We start from the raw sequence: 19,128 nt of genomic DNA, 5'->3' as shown, positions 1-19,128 counted from the left end.
AGTGGCATCTTACATCCCTTCTGCAAGCTGGGGACTCCATTTCAGCTGTGGATGAGCAGCAGGTCATCTAGGCTTCCAAGGCACTGGTACAGAGTCCATCGGTGAAGTCCTAACTGCATACTGTGGTGCAGCTTTAAATACAGTGTCTCTACCTTATTTTGCAGTTTGGAAATTTCCAGGGGTTACTCATTACTTGCTGATGGCTTAGCTGTTAACTATTGATCTGGTACAACTTGTCCTTTGACCTTGTTTACATGATCAGTACATCTGGGTAAATAAGATTGTTATATGTTCTTGCCCTTGTCTATAACATGTTTTTTGCTACAATGACACCACTGCTTATCTTAAATGGTATGTGTTCCTAGAGGCTTGCTTCTGGTTCATCAGATATAGGGGAAGGGGGGAATGCATGCTTCAGCACCCCTATACTTCCCACGTACAAAGTTCTTCTGCAATTAACCCCTACCGTGCCCTACGAGGAGTAGTGCAGATGTAAGGTTGGAAATTTCATACCATGCCACCCTAACTCCTGTGCTTCAGCTTGAGAGCTGGCAGCTGGAAATCAGAGAGCAAAGACCAAGAATATTCCCAGATTCTCATAAAATCATTCAAGGTTCAGTCTACATTTCATGTAATAAACTCAGTATAATTCCCAATGCAGAAACTTTTGCATATATCTAACTATGTGAATTTGTGTAAATACCAATACTTCAATAAAAACTATTGTAATGCTGTTGCAATACTGAAATTCAAAAAAATCACATTGACTTTGAGAGATTTTGTATATATCCAGTGCCATCTTTCTAGAAGAAATTTTATTTTATTTAATCATGCACTGGATCATCCAAAGTAATCCCATGCCTTTGTTTCACAGGAACCACATATACAGATGCATACATACACAAAGTAGACAATCCTGTAACAGTAATCTGAAACTGCCAGTTTTCTCACTCCCATAGCACTTGGTTTGGGTCATGCAAGTATGAAGCTTCATTCAAGGGTAGACTGAAGCTGACAAAGAAATGTGTATACATTGTACTGAATATAATGGACCAGTCTGATTCCTAACCCTATTGATTTCTGATTATTGGTATATTAAATAATCTATTCAGCTAATAAACATATTGGGACTTGCTCTTCATATTTGTCAACAGAATGTGTTGGCACTGTCTCATAAATTATAAAATAAAATAAAATATTGCCATGAATGTAATAGCACACGGGCGTGTATAGCAGACAAGCATGGAAAGGGTAAATGATCTAAAAATAGTAAATAGCAACACCTCACTCTGCCCATTTAAGCAGACTATAGTAGTTCTTCACTGAACCATTAAACACCCAAGAATAATGATATCATGGCAGCTGTGACAAAAAAGGCTTTTGAATTCCTATAAAGATAACAGATGCAAAAGTACACTCCACCCATCAAACTCTGTCATGACCGTTGCTCTTGAGTGCTCATGGGAAGCATTTGCAGTAGGTTATGAGAGTGTTCATATTTCTGAATTGGTAAGGAAAATTGTGTCCAGTTAGTAAAGATTTCTTCAGCATTCAATATGAATCTGACAGAACTGTCAAGAGGAGGCAGAATGGTGGGAAGTAGTTCTAATGTAATGTTTGATGGGTTCAGTGGAGCTATTCAGTGAAAAGAAGAATAAAAAATGAGGCTTCTTATTAAGATCTCGCTGAAATATCAGCCATGGGATGCAGTGCTGTGTAGTATATTTGTATTGTGACGTATAAAAGGTTGAGGGTGGAGAAGCAAATAATGATTTATTATGCAGATAGCTGCAGTGGCACAGGAGCCAAGCAAACAGAGCTGTAAACAGGGGAGTTTGAGTGGGAGTTTGTAAAGGGAGTTTGGATTGTGGGACTTGTTTGGAGTTTGTTTTTCCTGTGCAGGGGGTGTTTTGGTTTGTTTTTGTGTTCACCGGACTAATAGGATTTTGGTGAGAAAGTAGATAAAACATAGAGGCATTAGTGGCCATGGCCCAAGTAGTAGAGAACACAAGGAGGATGATTGGATGTGGTAGCTGCAGTATGTACATGATTCTGGAGGGGATACCTGAAAGGAGTTTTGTTTGCATGAAGTGCCGCCTGATAGAGCTGATGGAAGAAAAGATCCGAGGACTGGAGATGCAGGTGGAAACTCTGGTCGAGTTTAGAAGGGGGTTTGAGCAGATAATGGGGCAAAGGCATGACGTGGCTAAAGGGGAAAGCTTAGATATGCAGATGGAAGCAGGATCAAGGGCCTCACGGGGGACTGCTGTGCGAAGAAAATGGACAGTGGAAGCATGTGACTCAGAGGACCAGGCAGAGGAAAAGATGGGTCAGTGAAGGAAAACTAGAGCTCAAGAACAGGTATGTGGAGTTGGAAAATGAAGAAGGGGTACAGCAGGTAGATAATGAAGATGGAAGGATAAGGAAGAAGAGAAGAGTGGTTAGTCCCATAGATAAAAGGGAAGACTTAATGGAGACAACACCAATAATGAGCATTAGGATTACAAGGGAAAATAGGAATGGTAAGGATTTGCAGCCAGAGGAAGCTAGAGATAGACCAGAGAATTTCACTGTCACTAGGAAAAGGCAGGTCTATGTGATTGGAGACTCCTTATTGAGAAGAATAGATAGGCCTGTAACCAGAGCTGATCCAGAGAATAGAAGGGTGTGCTGTCTGCCAGGTGCTAAGATACGAGATGTGGAACTGAGGTTGAAGAGAATTATTAAGGGAGCAGGAAGGAATCCATTGATCATCCTTCATGTAGGAACAAATGATACGGCTAGATTCTCGCTGGAACGAATTAAGGGAGACTATACTAGGCTGGGGAGGATGCTCAAGGAAATTGAGGCTCAGGTGATCTTTAGTGGGATTCTGCCTGTTCCTAGAGAAGGGCAACTAAGATGTGACAGGATTATGATGATCAATAGATGGCTTAGGCAGTGGTGCTATAAGGAGGGCTTTGGGATGTATGGTCACTGGGAGGCATTTATGGACCGAGGACTGTTCTCTAGAGATGGACTTCACCTAAGTAGGGAGGGAAATAGACTTCTAGGATGGAGGCTGGCTCAACTTATTAAGAGAGCTTTAAACTAGGAATTTGGAGGAGATGGTTGGGAGATGCCAAGGTAATCTCTACGCCAGCTTTTAACACTGAGAGGGAGGAAAACGAAGTAAGAAAGGATATAGCTGGGGGTAGGAGAATGAACATGAGGAAGGGTGGGGTGGATACTAGTCTAATAGGTCATATTGGAGGTATAACATCTGTGCCAAATTGGGTAAAGAATGTGAATGAGGCCAAACAGCAAAAATTAAGATGTTTGTACTCCAATGCAAGGAGCCTAGGTAACAAAAAGGAGGAACTAGAGCTATTGGTCCAGGAAGTGAAACCAGATATTATAGGAATAACAGAAACATGGTGGAATACTAGGCATGACTGGAGTACAGGTATTGAAGGGTATGTGCTGTTTAGGAAAGACAGAAATAAGGGTAAAGGTGGTAGAGTCGCATTGTATATCAAAGATGAGGTAGATCGTAAAAAAATAAAAAGTGATGGAATGGAGAAGACAGAGTCCGTTTGGGCAAAAATCACATTGAAAACTATCAGATCCTCCCCTGGGATAGTGCTTGGGGTGTGTTATAGACCATCAGGATCCAATTTGGATATGGATAGAAACCTCTTTATTGTTTTTAATGAAGTAAATACTCATGGAAACTGTGTAATCATGGGAGATTTCAACTTTCCAGATATAGACTGGAGAACAAGTGCTAGTAATAGTAATAGGCTCAGATTTTCCTAGATGTGATAGCTGATGAATTCCTTCATCAAGTAGTTGCTGAACCAACACGGGGGGATGCTATTTTAGATTTGGTTTTGGTGAGTAGCGAGGCCCTCATAGATGAAATGGTTGTAGGAGACAACCTTGGCTCGAGTGATCATGAGCTAATTCGGTTTAAATTAAATGGAAGGATAAACAAAAATAAATCTGAGACTAGGGTTTTTGATTTCAAAAGGGCTAACTTTAGTAAATTAAGGAAATTCGTTAGGGAAATTGATTGGACTAAAGAAATTATGGATCTTAAAGTGGAGGAGGCCTGGAATTATTTTAAGTTAAAGTTGCAGAAGCTGTCAGAAGCCTGTATCCCTAGAAAAGGGAAAAAAATTATAGGCAGGTGTGTTAGACCAAGCTGGATGAGCAAGCATCTCAGAGAGGTGATTAAGAAAAAGCAGAAAGCATATAAAGAGTGGAAAATGGGAGGGATCAGTAAAGAAAGCTACCTTATTGAGGTTAGAGCATGTAGGGATAAAGTGAGAAAGGCTAAAAGTCAGGTAGAGTTGGACCTTGCAAAGGGAATTAAAACCAATAGTAAAAGGTTTTATAGCCATATAAATAGGAAAAAAAAAAAGAAGAAGAAGTAGGACCACTAATTACTAAGGATGGAGTGGAGGTTAAGGATAATCTAGGAATGGCCCAATATTTGAACAAATACTTTGCTTTAATGAGGCTAATGAAGATCTTAGGGATAATGGTAAGTTAACAAATGGGACTGAGGATAAGGAGATAGATATTACCATATCCGAGGTGAAAGCAAAACTTGAACAGCTTAATGGGAGTAAATCGGGGGCCCAGATGGTCTTCATCCAAGAATATTAAAGGAACTGGCACATGAACTTGCAAGTCCATTAGCAAAAAATTTTAATAAATCTCTAAACTCAGGGGTTGTACCATTTGACTGGAGAATTGCTAATATAGTTCCGATTTTTAAGAAAGGGAAAAAAAGCGACCCGGGTAACTATAGGCCTGTTAGTTTGACATCTGTAGTATGTAAGATCCTGGAAAAAATTTTGAAGGAGAATGTAGTTAGAGACATTGAGGCTAATGGCAATTGGGACAAATTACAACATGGTTTTACAAAAGGTAGATCGTGCCAAACCAACCTGATCTCCTTTTTTGAGAAAGTAACAGATTTTTTAGAAATGCAGTGGATCTAATCTACCTCGACTTTAGTAAGGTATTTGATACAGTACCACATGGGGAATTATTGGTTAAACTGGAAAATATAGGGATTAATATGAAAGTTGACAGGTGGATAAGCAACTGGTTAAAGGGGAGACTACAGCGGGTCATACTGAAAGGTGAACTGTCAGGTTGGAGGAAGGTTACTAGCGGAGTTCCTCAGGGATCAGTTTTGGGGCCAATTTTATTTAATCTTTTTATTGCTGATCTTGGCACCAAAAGTGGAAGTGTCCTAATAAAATTTGCAGATGACACAAAGTTGGGAGCTATTGCCAATTCAGAAAAGGATTGGGATATCATACAGGAAGATCTGGATGATCTTGTAAATTGGAGTGATAGCAATAGGATGAAATTTAATAGTGAGAAGTGTAAGGTTATGCATTTAGGGATTAATAGCAAGAATTTTAGTTATAAGCTGGGGACACATCAGTTGGAAGTAACGGAGGAGGAGAAGGACCTCGGAGTCCTGGTTGATTATAGAATGACTATGAGCCGCCATTGTGACATGGCCGTGAAAAAGGCTAATATGATCTTGGGATGTATTAGGCGAGGTATTTCCAGTAGGGATAAGGAGGTGTTAGTGCCATTATAAAGGGCATTGGTGAGACCCCATTTGGAATACTGTGTGCAGTTCTGGTCTCCCATGTTTAAGAAGGATGAATTCAAACTGGAACAGGTACAAAGAAGGGCCACTAGGATGATCCGAGGAATGGAAAACCTGTCTTATGAAAGGAGACTCAAGGAGCTTGGCTTGTTTACTTTAACCAAAAGAAGGCTGAGGGGGGACATGATTGCACTGTTTAAATATATTAGAGGGATAAATACCAGGGAAGGAGAGGAATTATTTAAGTTTAATACCAATGTGGACACAAGAACAAATGGATATAAACTGGCTAGTAGGAAGTTTAGACTTGAGATTAGACGAAGGTTTTTAACCATTAGAGGAGTGAAGTTCTGGAACGGCCTTCCAAGGGAAGTAGTGGGGGCAAAAGATCTATCTGGTTTCAAGATTAAACTAGATGGGTTTATGAAGGGGATGGTTTGATGAGATAACATGATCTTGGTAACTAATTGACCATTCATTATCAGTGGGAAATAGGTCAATGGAGGGATGATAGGAGTTACTACAGAGAACTTTCTGTGTGTATGGCTGATGAGTCTTGCCCACATGCTCAGGGTTTAGCTGATCACCATATTTGGGGTCGGGAAGGAATTTTCCTCCAGGGTAGATTGGCAGAGGTCCTGGAGGTTTTTCGCCTTCCTCTGTAGCATGGGGTACAGATCACAGCTGGAGGATTCTCTGCAGGGGGTCAGACTAGATGATCATAATGGTACCTTCTGACCTTAAAGTCTATGAGTCTATGATTTATCCTTATAAAACTAGCCTGGGCCCACGTGTAGGAAAACCCACCACATATGTTAGGCTGAGGGAAACAGATTCATAGTTGGTGATATATTTTACCCTGAGTGCCCAGAGAACGATACTTGCCTCGGGGAGAGAAGACTGTATGCAGAGGTTGTTTGATAAGATTGGCAGGCTAAGGGAACACCCAAGATTTCTGGCTAAATTTGAGTGCTGCTACATTCATTGCCTCCAGAACCTGGGTTAGCATGAGTGGGGAAGATTTGTGCTGCCTTTCTGACAAACCAACACAACACATTCAAAGGCCAAGGATTCTAAGTGGTGATTTTCCACATCCATTATAAGATGGGGGGTATCTTTTAAAATCTCCACCCAAAAATAGAATATCCAATCAGCTTCCACTTTAGCGATTCTGCCTCCATTCCATGCAAATTAGAGCTTGCGTAGACATGGAATTCACAGAGAAATTGGTACAAAATAGCTAGTGTGAGATTTTAAAATACAATAGCTCTTCCATACAAGATATGCCAATCTTTCTTTCCACGTAGATGAGCCCTGAAAGGCTTCTGCACTTCATGTTCTGGACTATGCTGGTTCTCTTTTCAGAACTAAAAGGAATTTTCCCTCATTACAAAATAGGCACTATGTAGTGTCTTTAGACTTTAGACTCCAGCTCTGACTTGGTATTTGGGAAACACAGCCTCAAGTCTCAGCTCTACTCCAAGTTATAGCCCAAATCACTAAGTAAATGATTATTCCTGGGGTAAGGACAGAGAGAGAGAGAGAGAGAGAGAAAGAATGTGCGTTTGGCTCTTTCCCTTCCCTCCATTGACCCTTCCCTCCTTTACCCTTCTTCACAGCATATAAGGGTTTTCATACTGTAGATTCTCTATTTTATACAAGTTTTTCCAGGAATACAGTGTGGCAGCAGCAGCAGGGCCAGAGTTGTAGTTACTGATGAACTAGCTGGGAAACCTGCTTTGTATTGCTGGATGGTGAGTGGGTTCTTAGGTCTGCTCCAGAATATCATTTTAGTTATCACATCTTACATGAAGAAAGGAGAAGGATCAATGGTCTGCCCAGTTATGGATCCTAGATTGATTTAACAAGAAGTTAAATGATTCAATGATTAGGCTTGCCCTTCATACCAGTTTGGCAGGCATTCACACTGTTATGCATTTCTTTGGCATTTCAGTCCTCATCATAATAAAGGTTGTAACATTCTTGAAGTTTTTTCGTGCAGGAGTATGACTACATATTTCTTGTTGTATCATTGAGGCTGAACAACAGCATACTGCACAAGCCACATTACAGATGCAGCCTCACTAATGTAAATCATTCATTCCTGATCAGTCATTTATATTGACAGTAGAAAACAAGAGAAAGAGGAAATAATGTAGAATAGAAAATGCTTGTATAAATTATAATGCACAGCTAAGTTGTGAGTCTAGTAGTAATGTTTCTTGATCCACAACTTTAGTCTGTCTACATTAAAAAATCTATGTTGGCATACCTATAACAGCATAGTCATCCTCCTCCCAGTATAGATGGAACATAGAAAAAGTTCTTCTGATGTGGGAACAGCTCCTCCCGTGAATGGTGTTAATTATACCAGATCTTTCCCTTGCCCCTCCCCCCCAATATTTCTGTATGGTTCTTGTCGGACATGACTCCCCATCCCTCCTCTCCACTGGTGTCTAGCTGATTGCACATACTCCTCTGCTTTCCCCCTTTCCCTTGACCCTACTTCTCTTTGGGTATGTCTACCCTTGCAGTCTATTTCAGAATAGGACCACAAATGTAGGCATTTGGAATTGCAAATCAAGCCCAGGATTTAAATATCCCATGCTCGATTTGCATCTTCCCGGCTGGGCGCCATTTTTGAAATTTACAAGCCTGGAAAAACTGCCCGCATCTACACGTGGCAGTGAAACAGCATTCAAAATAAAGCCCTATTTTGAACTACCTGTTATTCCTCCTGCAAAGAGGTTTAACAGGTAGTTCGAAATAGGGCTTTATTTCAAACACCCATTTCACTGCTGCGTGTAGACGTGGGCAGTTATTCTGGGCTTGTAAATTTCAAAAATGGTGCCCAGCCGGAAGATGCAAATCAAGCACGGGATATTTAAAGCCCAGGACTGATTTGCAATTCTGAATGCCTACATTTGCAGCCCTATTCTGAAATAGGCTGCAAGTGTAGACATACCCTTAGTTACAAATTATGTTAAGATCTGTATCGTGCCTTTGGTATGTTAACCCATATTACTTACATTAAGTCCTTTTAGTGTGTTAAGTAATCCAATTTATGGTAGGTTTCTGATTACTTAAAGCCATAAAGCTGAATTTTACCTAGAAATCATATTGCTTAATGTATGCTTATGAATGTGTATGTAACTTGTGGAATGTGTGTGAGGTCTGAATGAGAAATACCCAATCCAAGGCAGTTTGGGATCGCTGACCATTTAAGATAGACAAAGATCCTGCAAGCAGATAAATTAACTGAGAAGCGGCCAGAAAATCTCTCTCTCTCTCGAACAAGAGGTAACATCACAGCAGAAACCTGGGACCAGCCCAGAGAACAGAAAGCCACCTGTAGATCCAAAGGGATCTCCCAAGGAACATCATGGTTGAGTTTCCAGGAAGCTGATGCCTGGCCAGCACTCCAGCCACCAGTCAAATCAAATTGAACCTACACCGCACTTGCAGCCTGACTCCTACTGCCAGCATGAATGGTGTGTGTGTGTGTGTATATATATATCACCTTACTCGTAAGAATTTGTACCAATAAATCACCCCAAAAGCAATACTGCTCCAGCCCACCCTTTGTCCGGATTAGTTTCTCAACAGGCCTGAGGAAGTGCAACAGTTCTCAGCTAGTGGATACAGAAAGGTTGGCTATGCAGACAGAGGGTCAGGAACAATGTGAATAGTTACCTTTCACCTCAACACTGACACAATATTTTTTCTGTAGCCTTCTGCACTATACAACTAGTATATAGGAATATGTACATAAGAACAATCATACTGGGTCAGATGAAAGGTCCATCTAGCCCAGTATCCAAGGTCCAGTAGCCCAGTGAAACTGAGCATATGACTAGTTTACTCCCTTTCCCATGGTTTTGCAAAATGACAGACCTATACAGTAGCTTCACATCATATGCACACAACATAGAACACAGGGAACATTTTAATAATTGTTTTAATAGTTCTATTTAAATTAATTGTAAAATACAATAATTATTTTTATTCCCCATATGTATTCAGGAGGCATTCAGATATTAAGTTGGTGAGGGCAGGCTATTCAGGTACCTAGATACATTTTCAGATATCTATATACATCCCCTAGAGCCAGCTAGTCATTTACACTGCTTTTTCAGTTGTCAATGCACACAAGTGTTTGCCAAAGCTTCTCACACAAATACTTCCATTATAAGTAATATCTGTTCCATGGTAAGGATAGAGAAGGAGATAAAAGAATGGCCATGAAATCAACTGTTAGAGGATAAGCTCATATCTCAAAGGGTGTTTTTCATTCTGCCTATCAAAATACTTGTGTGATCCCATGTTTGTTTTTCATACAATTTTGGTATAACTATTATAGCAAAATGACTCTGTTATGGCTTATGGTAATACGGCTTTTTACACTCCAGCAACTGAAGAAATATCTCTCTAAAAACAAAGAAAGGAAGAAGTCCTTCAATTTCTCACTGCTCTCCTCCCCTCGCCCCCAATCTCTGCATTATGAACTGTTGATTGGGAACAAATTTTCTGTCTTCTTTATATTGCCTTATAAACATTGAATCATTTTTTAGCACATGATCTGACTGTCACTTTAGAGCATATTTATTTATTGATGAAAAGAAGAGACAGTCATTAGTAGTATTGTTAGTAGAGATACATATATTAGGGAAAACAAAATAGAAAACACAAATAGAATATTAATACAACAACTAACAGAAATGCACAATTACTCAAATGCAAAACTGGAAGATTGAGAACTAAAACCCCCAAGCAGTTAAAATAGCTAAGTTTAGCCCAGCAATTCACATAAAATATCTTTTATTGTACATTAATAACAAAGAGGGACATAGGAAGATTTATGTGACAACTATAGCAACTGCATATAGTATCTTTGGGGTGCATATTTTGTTAAGTTTATGAATGATTTAGCATTACTGTGACTAGTGGGGAGAGTTACTACATCTCCTTCAGGAACTAAAAATAGTTTGTGTTGGGATGATTAAAATGAATCATTCAAGTTTTTAAATGCCTCCAGAAAGATATTGCCCCATTGGGAGGACTGAATATTTTCATTCTAACTCAGTTTTTCAGAGACCAACATAAAAATGTGCTCTTGGCATAAAAAGGTTGTTTTTCAACAGACTCCTGGCTTATGTTCTCATCCAGCAAAGAGGTAAGATCTTTTGTCAAAGGAGGGCCTCAATTTTTGTGGAAGGGTTTGAATAGGACCCCTTGAGACTGATAACACGTAAACTTTTAGCCTGGCTATAGGAACTTTTACTCTTTATACATGTTTCCTCTGTAATGTTTTTACATTTAGAATCAATTTATTTTGTTTTACGGTATTGGTTGATACCTTTTCTTCATAGGCTACTAGTAAACCAGAGATGCCTGTCTTCAATTAGAGCTGCTGAGGATATCACAGGGAGATGCAGAGGGGTCCCCAGTCTGGAGCGAGAAAGAGACAGGTTTTCAACGAAGAGAGATGACAATTGGGAGCCTGAAATTGTAAGAGGGTGCTGCTGAGGAAACCAGGACTTCAGCAGGATTCAAAAAAGAATTAGAAAATGTCATGAAGGATATGTCCATCAATGTCTATAAGCCGGAATGGGTAGGAATGGTAACCCTAGCTTCTGTTTGTCAGAAACTGGGAATGGGTGATAGGGGAGGTATCACTTAATTACCTGATCTGTTCATTCCTTCTGGGGCACCTGGCATTGGCCACTGTCAGAAGACAGGATACTGGGCTAGATGGACCTTTGGTCTGACCCAGTATGGCCATTCTTATGTGATATAATCTACTGTAAATGGGGCCAATGTGTGCTATTAGGTGGCATTCCACTATTTATAAAGTTCATCATAAGAGAACCCTAATTAAGTAACAAGCCATCTCTCATCTGAAGAAAGTTAGAGTCCCCAGGGTTAGGGTATACAGAAGGTAGCAATGTGTGCTCTATCTAGCCTTCTAATATGATAGCCTTTACCTGTTTGATTGTACCCACTACAAACTTTTTTATACAGACTCATAAATGTAACAGTATTTTTAGATGTTTTATTTGGGTTTGTTTTCATGATATAATAGAATGGAATTCACACCAATTCACAGATATTACCTCTAGTAGTTTCCGTAATAAGAAAGTTCATCACCCTTAAAAGACCATATGGCATTACATATGTTCAGTTTGCACTAAGAATGTAGCATTCAGAATATGCTGTCCTTTAGCCATTCCGGATATTAAGCTGCAAACTGAACAAGTAGAGAACCTCTCAATCTGTTACGCTGAGAGTTACTGTACAAATACACTGCCATGAAGCAGACAGCCAGCCCTTGCGAATAATTGCTGGGATTCCAAAACAGTGGCTCAGGCAAGAACTTTTTTATCTGCTGATATTGATTTAGGTACAGGAAAGGGCTTGGATTTTCAAAGTCGCCTCAGGGTAGAATGCTGCCAATTCCCACTGAATGTCAGTGGGATTTGTTTACCCATCTCCCTTAGGCTCCTTTGAAGAATCCCTGCCAAGAAGTCTAACAATAAGCAAACCTGTAAAGCCACAGTTCCCCAAGGTACTTCTCAATATCCATTATTTTAGTAGTAGCTGAAAGTTTCATTGTACTGTTGAATACTAATTCAGTTACTTTCAGTCTCTCAATCTGTGTATAAATCCTTTCATTAACTCACATGCTTAGAGATAATGAAGTAATTCAGAAAGTGGTATAATAAATTCTCCCATTCCTCTCCATCTGTTCTTTCAGTCCAAAGATTTTCTCTTTTTCCCCCATCTCCTCCAACTTGCGTCTTCTTTCTGACATTCACCACCCCTTGAATAAAATAAGTGCTCTGCCTTTTCTTCCCCTGACCTCATACTCTTTTCTCAGTCTTTCATTTTGCTTTTATCTTGTGCTCTGCTCCCTCCTCTATCCCATCATTTTTTAACCACTTTGTCTCCACTTGCTTGATTTCTCAATTTCAAGCCAAGATTCTCTTTCTCTCTCTTGGTTCCCTCTTCTATTCTTTTATTTTATAATCGGAATCCTCTTATTTTCTAGGTTTTTCTGTCCCTTTGCTACCCACAATGATACTTCTTCTCCAAAACCTCCATGTGCTCTGCTACTGCTTTCCCCTGACATAGATGTTGGATTCTTCTTGCTATCTCTTCCGATGTAACATGAGAGCACTATCCAGTCTCTCTGCTTGGTGCTTTACTCCAAAACCTATTTATTAATTATTAGCATTAATTTTTGTGGAGGCTAATTTTTGTGCATGTAGAGTCAGGTATGATCAGAAAGAAGAAATTTCCTTCCCCAGGAGATCTTATAATCAGACAAATAATAAGGAAAGAGAAATAATATTTACTTAAAGTGGTCTAGATAATGGATCGCCAATTCTACATTTTATATATAATTACATGTAGCCCTGGTCTATCCTAAGGAATTATTTCAAAATACTCTCCCTCCCACTTCAAATTAATAATCGGAACATCCATACTACCAAGTCATTGTCTACCAAGCCTGTTATTTTGAAATATCGAGCTGGTTATTTAGAAATCTGTACTTCTGCTTTCCTTAGGGAATAACGTTAATGTCAAAATTGTTATAAATTGTTTGAAATAGTGTTAGTGTGGATGATCTGGAGCTACTAATTCAAAGTAATTGGCCATGTCAGATTGGCGGGACTGCATCATCCTGCAGGATGGAACAATCAGCAGCAGCTGCAGAACTTCTGCGTGTGGATGGCTATCTTCCTCAAGTTCTGCAAGTGGCTCGCCCCTGCCCTTATGGGACAGGACACCTGACTGAGACATACCATCCGTGTGCAGAAGCATGTCACTATTGCCCTGTGGAAGCTCAGCAAGCCGGAAGGCTACTGCTCCATTTGGAACTAGTTCAGCATAAGGAAATCCACAGTCAGGGCCGTGCTCCTGCAGGTAGCGAAAGCCATCAACCAGGTGATGCTGCAGAGGGTTGTTCCTCTGGGGAATGTGGACAGTATTGTCAATGGATTTGCCTGTTCTGAAAGATGCAAGCTGGCTCTTTTTTCCCTGACTGCACCATCAGAATTGGGGAGGTGAACATGCCCATTGTAATCCTGGGCAGCACAGCCAACCTCTTGGTCCCCTGGCTCAGGAATCCCTACATGGGCAGCCTGGATCCCACCAAGTGTGCATTCAGCCATTTAAACGGGAGGTCTGGACACCTGTCTGGACCTCAGCAAGTGCAACGTCCCCTTTGTGGTGGCAGTCTGCTATGTGCTCCACCACCTGTGTGAGAGGAAGGGGGAGGCTTTTCTGCCCAGGTTGGGGACAGAAGCTGAATAGTTGGCCACGGCATATGAGCAGCTGGACACGAGCACCATCAGGAGAACACATCAAGGGGCTGTGCTCATCAGAGAGGCCTTGAGGGAATTTTGTCCAAGACTAGGTGTAAGACTTTCCCCTGTGCCTCTCCACAAGGGACCCCTGCATTCCCACTGTGTGCCTTTCCTCCCCCACCACTCCCTTCCACTGCCTTCCCTTCCCACACCTACCTTCCCCAGCAGAGCAAATAATAAAGCCTTCTTTGTTGAAACAGCAGGACTGTTTATTGGGGGGCTATGCAACAGGGGAGGGACTTGGGAAAGAACCTGGAATGGAGGAGGAAGGAGGATGGTGGAGTAGAGCTCAGAGATGGGGCTGGGACTAGTGCCTGCCTCCAGGTGGCTGGAAGTCTTTGGCCGTCCAACAGGTCCCACTATCCTATGTTATGGGTCCCAGCAGTCCCTGGGAGGACTAGGATGGAAACCATGGGGGGAGGGAGTGGCTGGTGGCCAACTTCATGCATGAGACCATTTGCTCTATCACCAAAGTGTGGGGTTTTGGGGGAGGTGCGTGTGAATGGCAGACACTGCTTGCTGGGGAGAGTGCTACTGGGTTCCCCTCCTCTTGCTCTCCCCGACAAGTTCCCATACATAGGTTCAGTCTCCTCTGCATCACCGTGCTTTCCCAGGAATGGATGCTGCTTGTGTGTGGGCATGACCCTGTGCGGCACTGCTATGTGGTGGCTTATTATGTGAAGGTGTCCTATGAGGGAGGCCCAAATAAGGTAGGCATCTATAGGAACCTTGTGAGAAGGAGTGAAAGGTACCTGTGTGAGAATGGCATGGAGCTGTGTGCTCCAGTCTGGTGCTCCATGTGCACCCACTTGCACAGGCTGCTGTGAGATGCCCCCAGGCTGAGTAGGCCAAGTGAGGAGCACACAGCCCGTCGCCTGCCCTCCATGTATTCAGGGAAAGTTATAAAACCTGAAGTGCCTTCCCCAGGTTCATCCCAAAGTCTGGGAGATATCCTGAGAGGGGGAGACTGGCTCCAGGGTGTGAAGCAAGTCCTGACTGGTGGACATGGGTGCCTGACTGGCCACCTCCTCCTCCTCATCCACAACTCTGCCCTCCTGAAGGCTGATGCTGGGCATGTCCTGGCTAGACTCCACAACTCTGATGGAAGCCTAGTTCGAACTACCTAGTTCGTGCCGCGTGTAGCCGCGCGGCACGGGGTTCGAACGAGCGGGGATTTAAAAATGGCGGCGCCCCGCTTATGCAAATGAAGCCCGGGAAATTCAAATCCCGGGCTTCATTTGCAAGTGCGGTATGCCTACATTACCCCGCTAGTTCAAACTAGCGGGGTAATGTAGGCATACCCAGAAGTAATTGGCCCCAGCCAAGGATGGGATCCAGCTGGTCAAAGTAGCAGCAAGTGTGTGGTGGCACACTTGAGCACCCACTCTGCTCCCTTTCCTTGTGGTAGGCCTATTGAAGCTCCTTTACCTTCATTCAGATCTGGTCCAGGGTCTAGTTGTGGCCTCTCTAAGCCAGGCTGGCGATGATCCCAACAGTAGACGGCAGAATTTCACTCTCTGGTGTGGAGATCCAGGAGGCTGATCTCCTCCCCTCAGACCTTGGTGATGTCCAGGATTTCTTCACCAGTCCAGGCTGGAGCTCTCCTGCATCCCTGGCCAGTGGCAGCTGAGGGAGCAGCTGAGGGAGTGGCATCTGTGGGAGGTTCTGAGGGAGCTTTGGTGTCAGTCATCTCTCCCTTGGATGCTACTGTATGGCACAGGGCTTATGACAAAGGTCACTACATAGCACAAGCCCTTTTCCTGTTGCCAGTAGTTTAAAGCTTTGCAGGAAAAGAGGAACAGTGGAAATGCCAGGGGTTGCCAGAGCAGTCAGAAGTACAGAAGTGGCACTCCGCAGTGTCCAGGGGAATGAGGGGCATGCACAAGCAGCAGGAGTGACAGAACCTGGGTGATCAGGGAATACAGTCGAGGCTGGTCCTCATCCTGCATGCGGGCACTATGGAAGTATTACACCATAATATTCAGCACAAGGCCCATGAGCCTAGCACTGCTTTGCAGCAGCTGTAGCTCCATGTTGTGAGTGCTGTGGCATCCTGAAGGACAACCAGAGCACACTGTATCCATTTTGTGTCCCTCATTGTGGGAGGCACATGTTGCAGCTTGCCTGATCAAGCAGCCACAGGAAGTCTCCATCCTCCTGGTGCCATCTGTACTAGCCTGTCAATGACTTTCACTAGGCAAGAGTGGAGGTTCATTGTAATATCCCTTGTCCCCAAAGATAAATGGGGATAGTTTATACAAGGTTCAGTGATTAAAACTTCCTTAAACTCACTTCTACTATAATGCAATCAAGGTAGAATGAATAGAACAATGAGGCTGTGTCTACATTGGCACCCCTTTCCGGAAAAGGGTTGCTAATGAGACCAGTCGGAACTGCAAATGCCGCGGGGGATTTAAATATCCCCCGCAGCATTTGCATGGACATGGCTGCCACTTTTTTCCGGCTCGGGGTTTTGTCGTAGAAAAGTGCCAGTCTAGACAGTATCTTGCGGAAAATAAACCCTTTCCCGGAAGATCCCTTATTCCTACTTTATTCCTTGAAATTCGGAATTTGCAATTCCGAAGTGTCTCATTAGCATCCCTTTTACGGAAAAGGGTGCCAGTGTAGACACAGCCTGAAAGTATATAATAGATTAGGCCCTGGTCTTATATATACAAACTATTAATATTATAGTTGTAAAAAAAGAAAGTGAATGTTTTATCCTATTTTCATCAAAATTTAGATACCATTATCTCAATTTGGTATCTCATATTTTTGCTGAACTCTAGTGCAAATAGTTATGCTATGCAAAATATATTAATATTTTCCTCGTCATCGCTCTCCTCTTCGGACCCTGTTTGTATCTCCCTCTTGTTGTGTCCTCTAAGATGGCAGGTTCTTTGGCTTATAAACTGTATGTTAAACTGTGTGTTAATACAACACCTAGCACAAGGATACAGTCTGATGTACACATCTCCGTGATCCTGAATTCCCCGCAAAATTTAAAAAAACAGTTATTCATGCAGTTCTACATGTGTCCTTCATCTGAGTGCCTCAAAAGTATTAATAAATGTACTCTAGCACTACCTCTGCATGTGTTACTTTACAGTTAAAAATGCTAGCTAGAAAATGTTGATTTTATTTTTGTCTAATTATGAGAAAATGGGATTTGCTCAGATTAAGGTCAATAGTGTTTTTTACACTCAGCCATATTGCAATTTACTTGTTCTCACTTCACAGTAAGTCATTACTAATTTTGCCTTTTCTTCATGACATAAGTGTCTTGTAGTAGCAACAGATTACAAAGTTTTGAGCTGTATTTTTAAGTATTTTGAACATTCCTTTTTTCTCCCACTAGTTTTCCTTTAAGGTTCAGATTAATTTTATACATCAAACTTTCCATTTACTCATGGAAAAGAGGTGAGAGGGGAAAAACAGTCTGAACAAACAGACCTGAGGTCTGTTTTCTCATTGTATAAATACTGAGCATTTTTCCAAAAACTTGCTTCTCATGACACGTATCTTAGCATTTTACATTCTTTTTGTATCAGCTATTCCTTTCATTGTAATTCTCCTATATTTAAATTTTACTTGTTAAATGTTTAACTAATATTTACTTGATAGTGAAAACTAATTACATAGTGTGATTCTTTCACATTAGTCATATGTAGAACTATGTGACAATATATATTGTGGGAATTACTCTGTTTCCATTTATTATGTACAAGTTTTAACTTCCTAATTTTTCATTATTGAAAATCAGCTGATAAATGGTGTGATGGATTGCATCCGGGCACGAGCTCTCACCCTTCCCCCCCCCCCCGGGTGAGGCCCAGCGTGCCCACCATCTTAAAGACCCGGGGTCTGATGGCTAGATGGGCGTGAGCTCCCAACTCCCCTCCATCCGGGTTGAGTGGGGCCCAGAGAGCCCTGCGTCCAATGAACCCCGTGGCCCTTCAACCCCGCCACCCCGGGGGCCAGCTGTCTGTAATTACTTCCCACTGGGGTGACTGCCCCTCACGAGTTTCCCAAGTTTGCTCATGCAGTTGCTATGCGAGGTAATGGGGTGGGGGCTAGGCGGACCCTGGCCTACCCTCTCCACTGGGTCCCAGCCCGGGGCCCTAAGGAGTTCAAGTCCTACCCTTACCCAGTTGACGGGGTTCCACCCCATAACACATCAGCCCACGGGTGCCAAAAGCGCTCTGCCCCGGGCTGCTTCCTAGCCTCCCTCGGTCTTAAGGCCTCTTGCCCCGGTGCCCAGGGACCTACAGCTCTGACAGGATCCCCGGGCTCCTTGTCGCTGTTCACCGGGTCCCGGTGCTCCTGCTTCAAATGCGGGGGGAGGAACTGCTGCCGCACGGTCCTCCCTCCCCTCCTGCTCATCAGACGCTTTTTAAAGTCCCTGCCGGGGAGTGTTCCACCCTCTTCTGCCCCGTTGGATCCCCGGGGGCAGGGCTGCATCACAACATGCCAAGAGGGAGGGGCGACCATCCACCTCTCACTGCCAGCCAGCGTATCCTCCCGGCACTGTTTTGCTCTGTGTAATGCAGGGGCTGGCGGGGCTGGTGTTACACCTTCTCGCCACTCCCTTCCCCCCCCCGCCAGAGAAGGCCGGCATCTCGCCGCATCTAGTGTGGGCCGCGGCTGGCCTGTCACAAATGGTTTGTCAAAAACATTTCACCTAATTGATTCTGAACCATTCAATATAGGCACAAATCTATCTGTGTAAATGACCCTAATATTGAAGTCAGTGGAAGTTACATTGTTTTATACCAGCTGAAGATTTGGCCCCATGACTATTCCTTAGTAATATTTTTTGCAGTTCATAAATTGCTCATTCAGCTGCGGGGCTGGTAATTTAAATCAGAATGACTCTGTACTCTGATGTAATGACTTTCCAACTTATGTCAAATGGCAGTATAAACTTTTTTTAAGCAAATACTCCACTTTGCATTTGTATCTATCACACTGTGCAGATCTTTTCAGGAATAAATAATTGCTCAGATAATAAGTAATTATTATTCCTACTAATTTAGGAATAAGTAATTGTTAAAATATTGAACTGACTTAGTAGATTTTATTTCATTAAGGCTATGTCAACACAGCAACGTTATTTTGAAATCACTAGCATTATTTCAA

This window comes from Pelodiscus sinensis, chromosome 5 (assembly GCF_049634645.1).
Source record: "Pelodiscus sinensis isolate JC-2024 chromosome 5, ASM4963464v1, whole genome shotgun sequence".
NCBI classification, from domain to species: domain Eukaryota; kingdom Metazoa; phylum Chordata; order Testudines; family Trionychidae; genus Pelodiscus; species Pelodiscus sinensis.
This window is presented reverse-complemented; position numbering follows the sequence as displayed.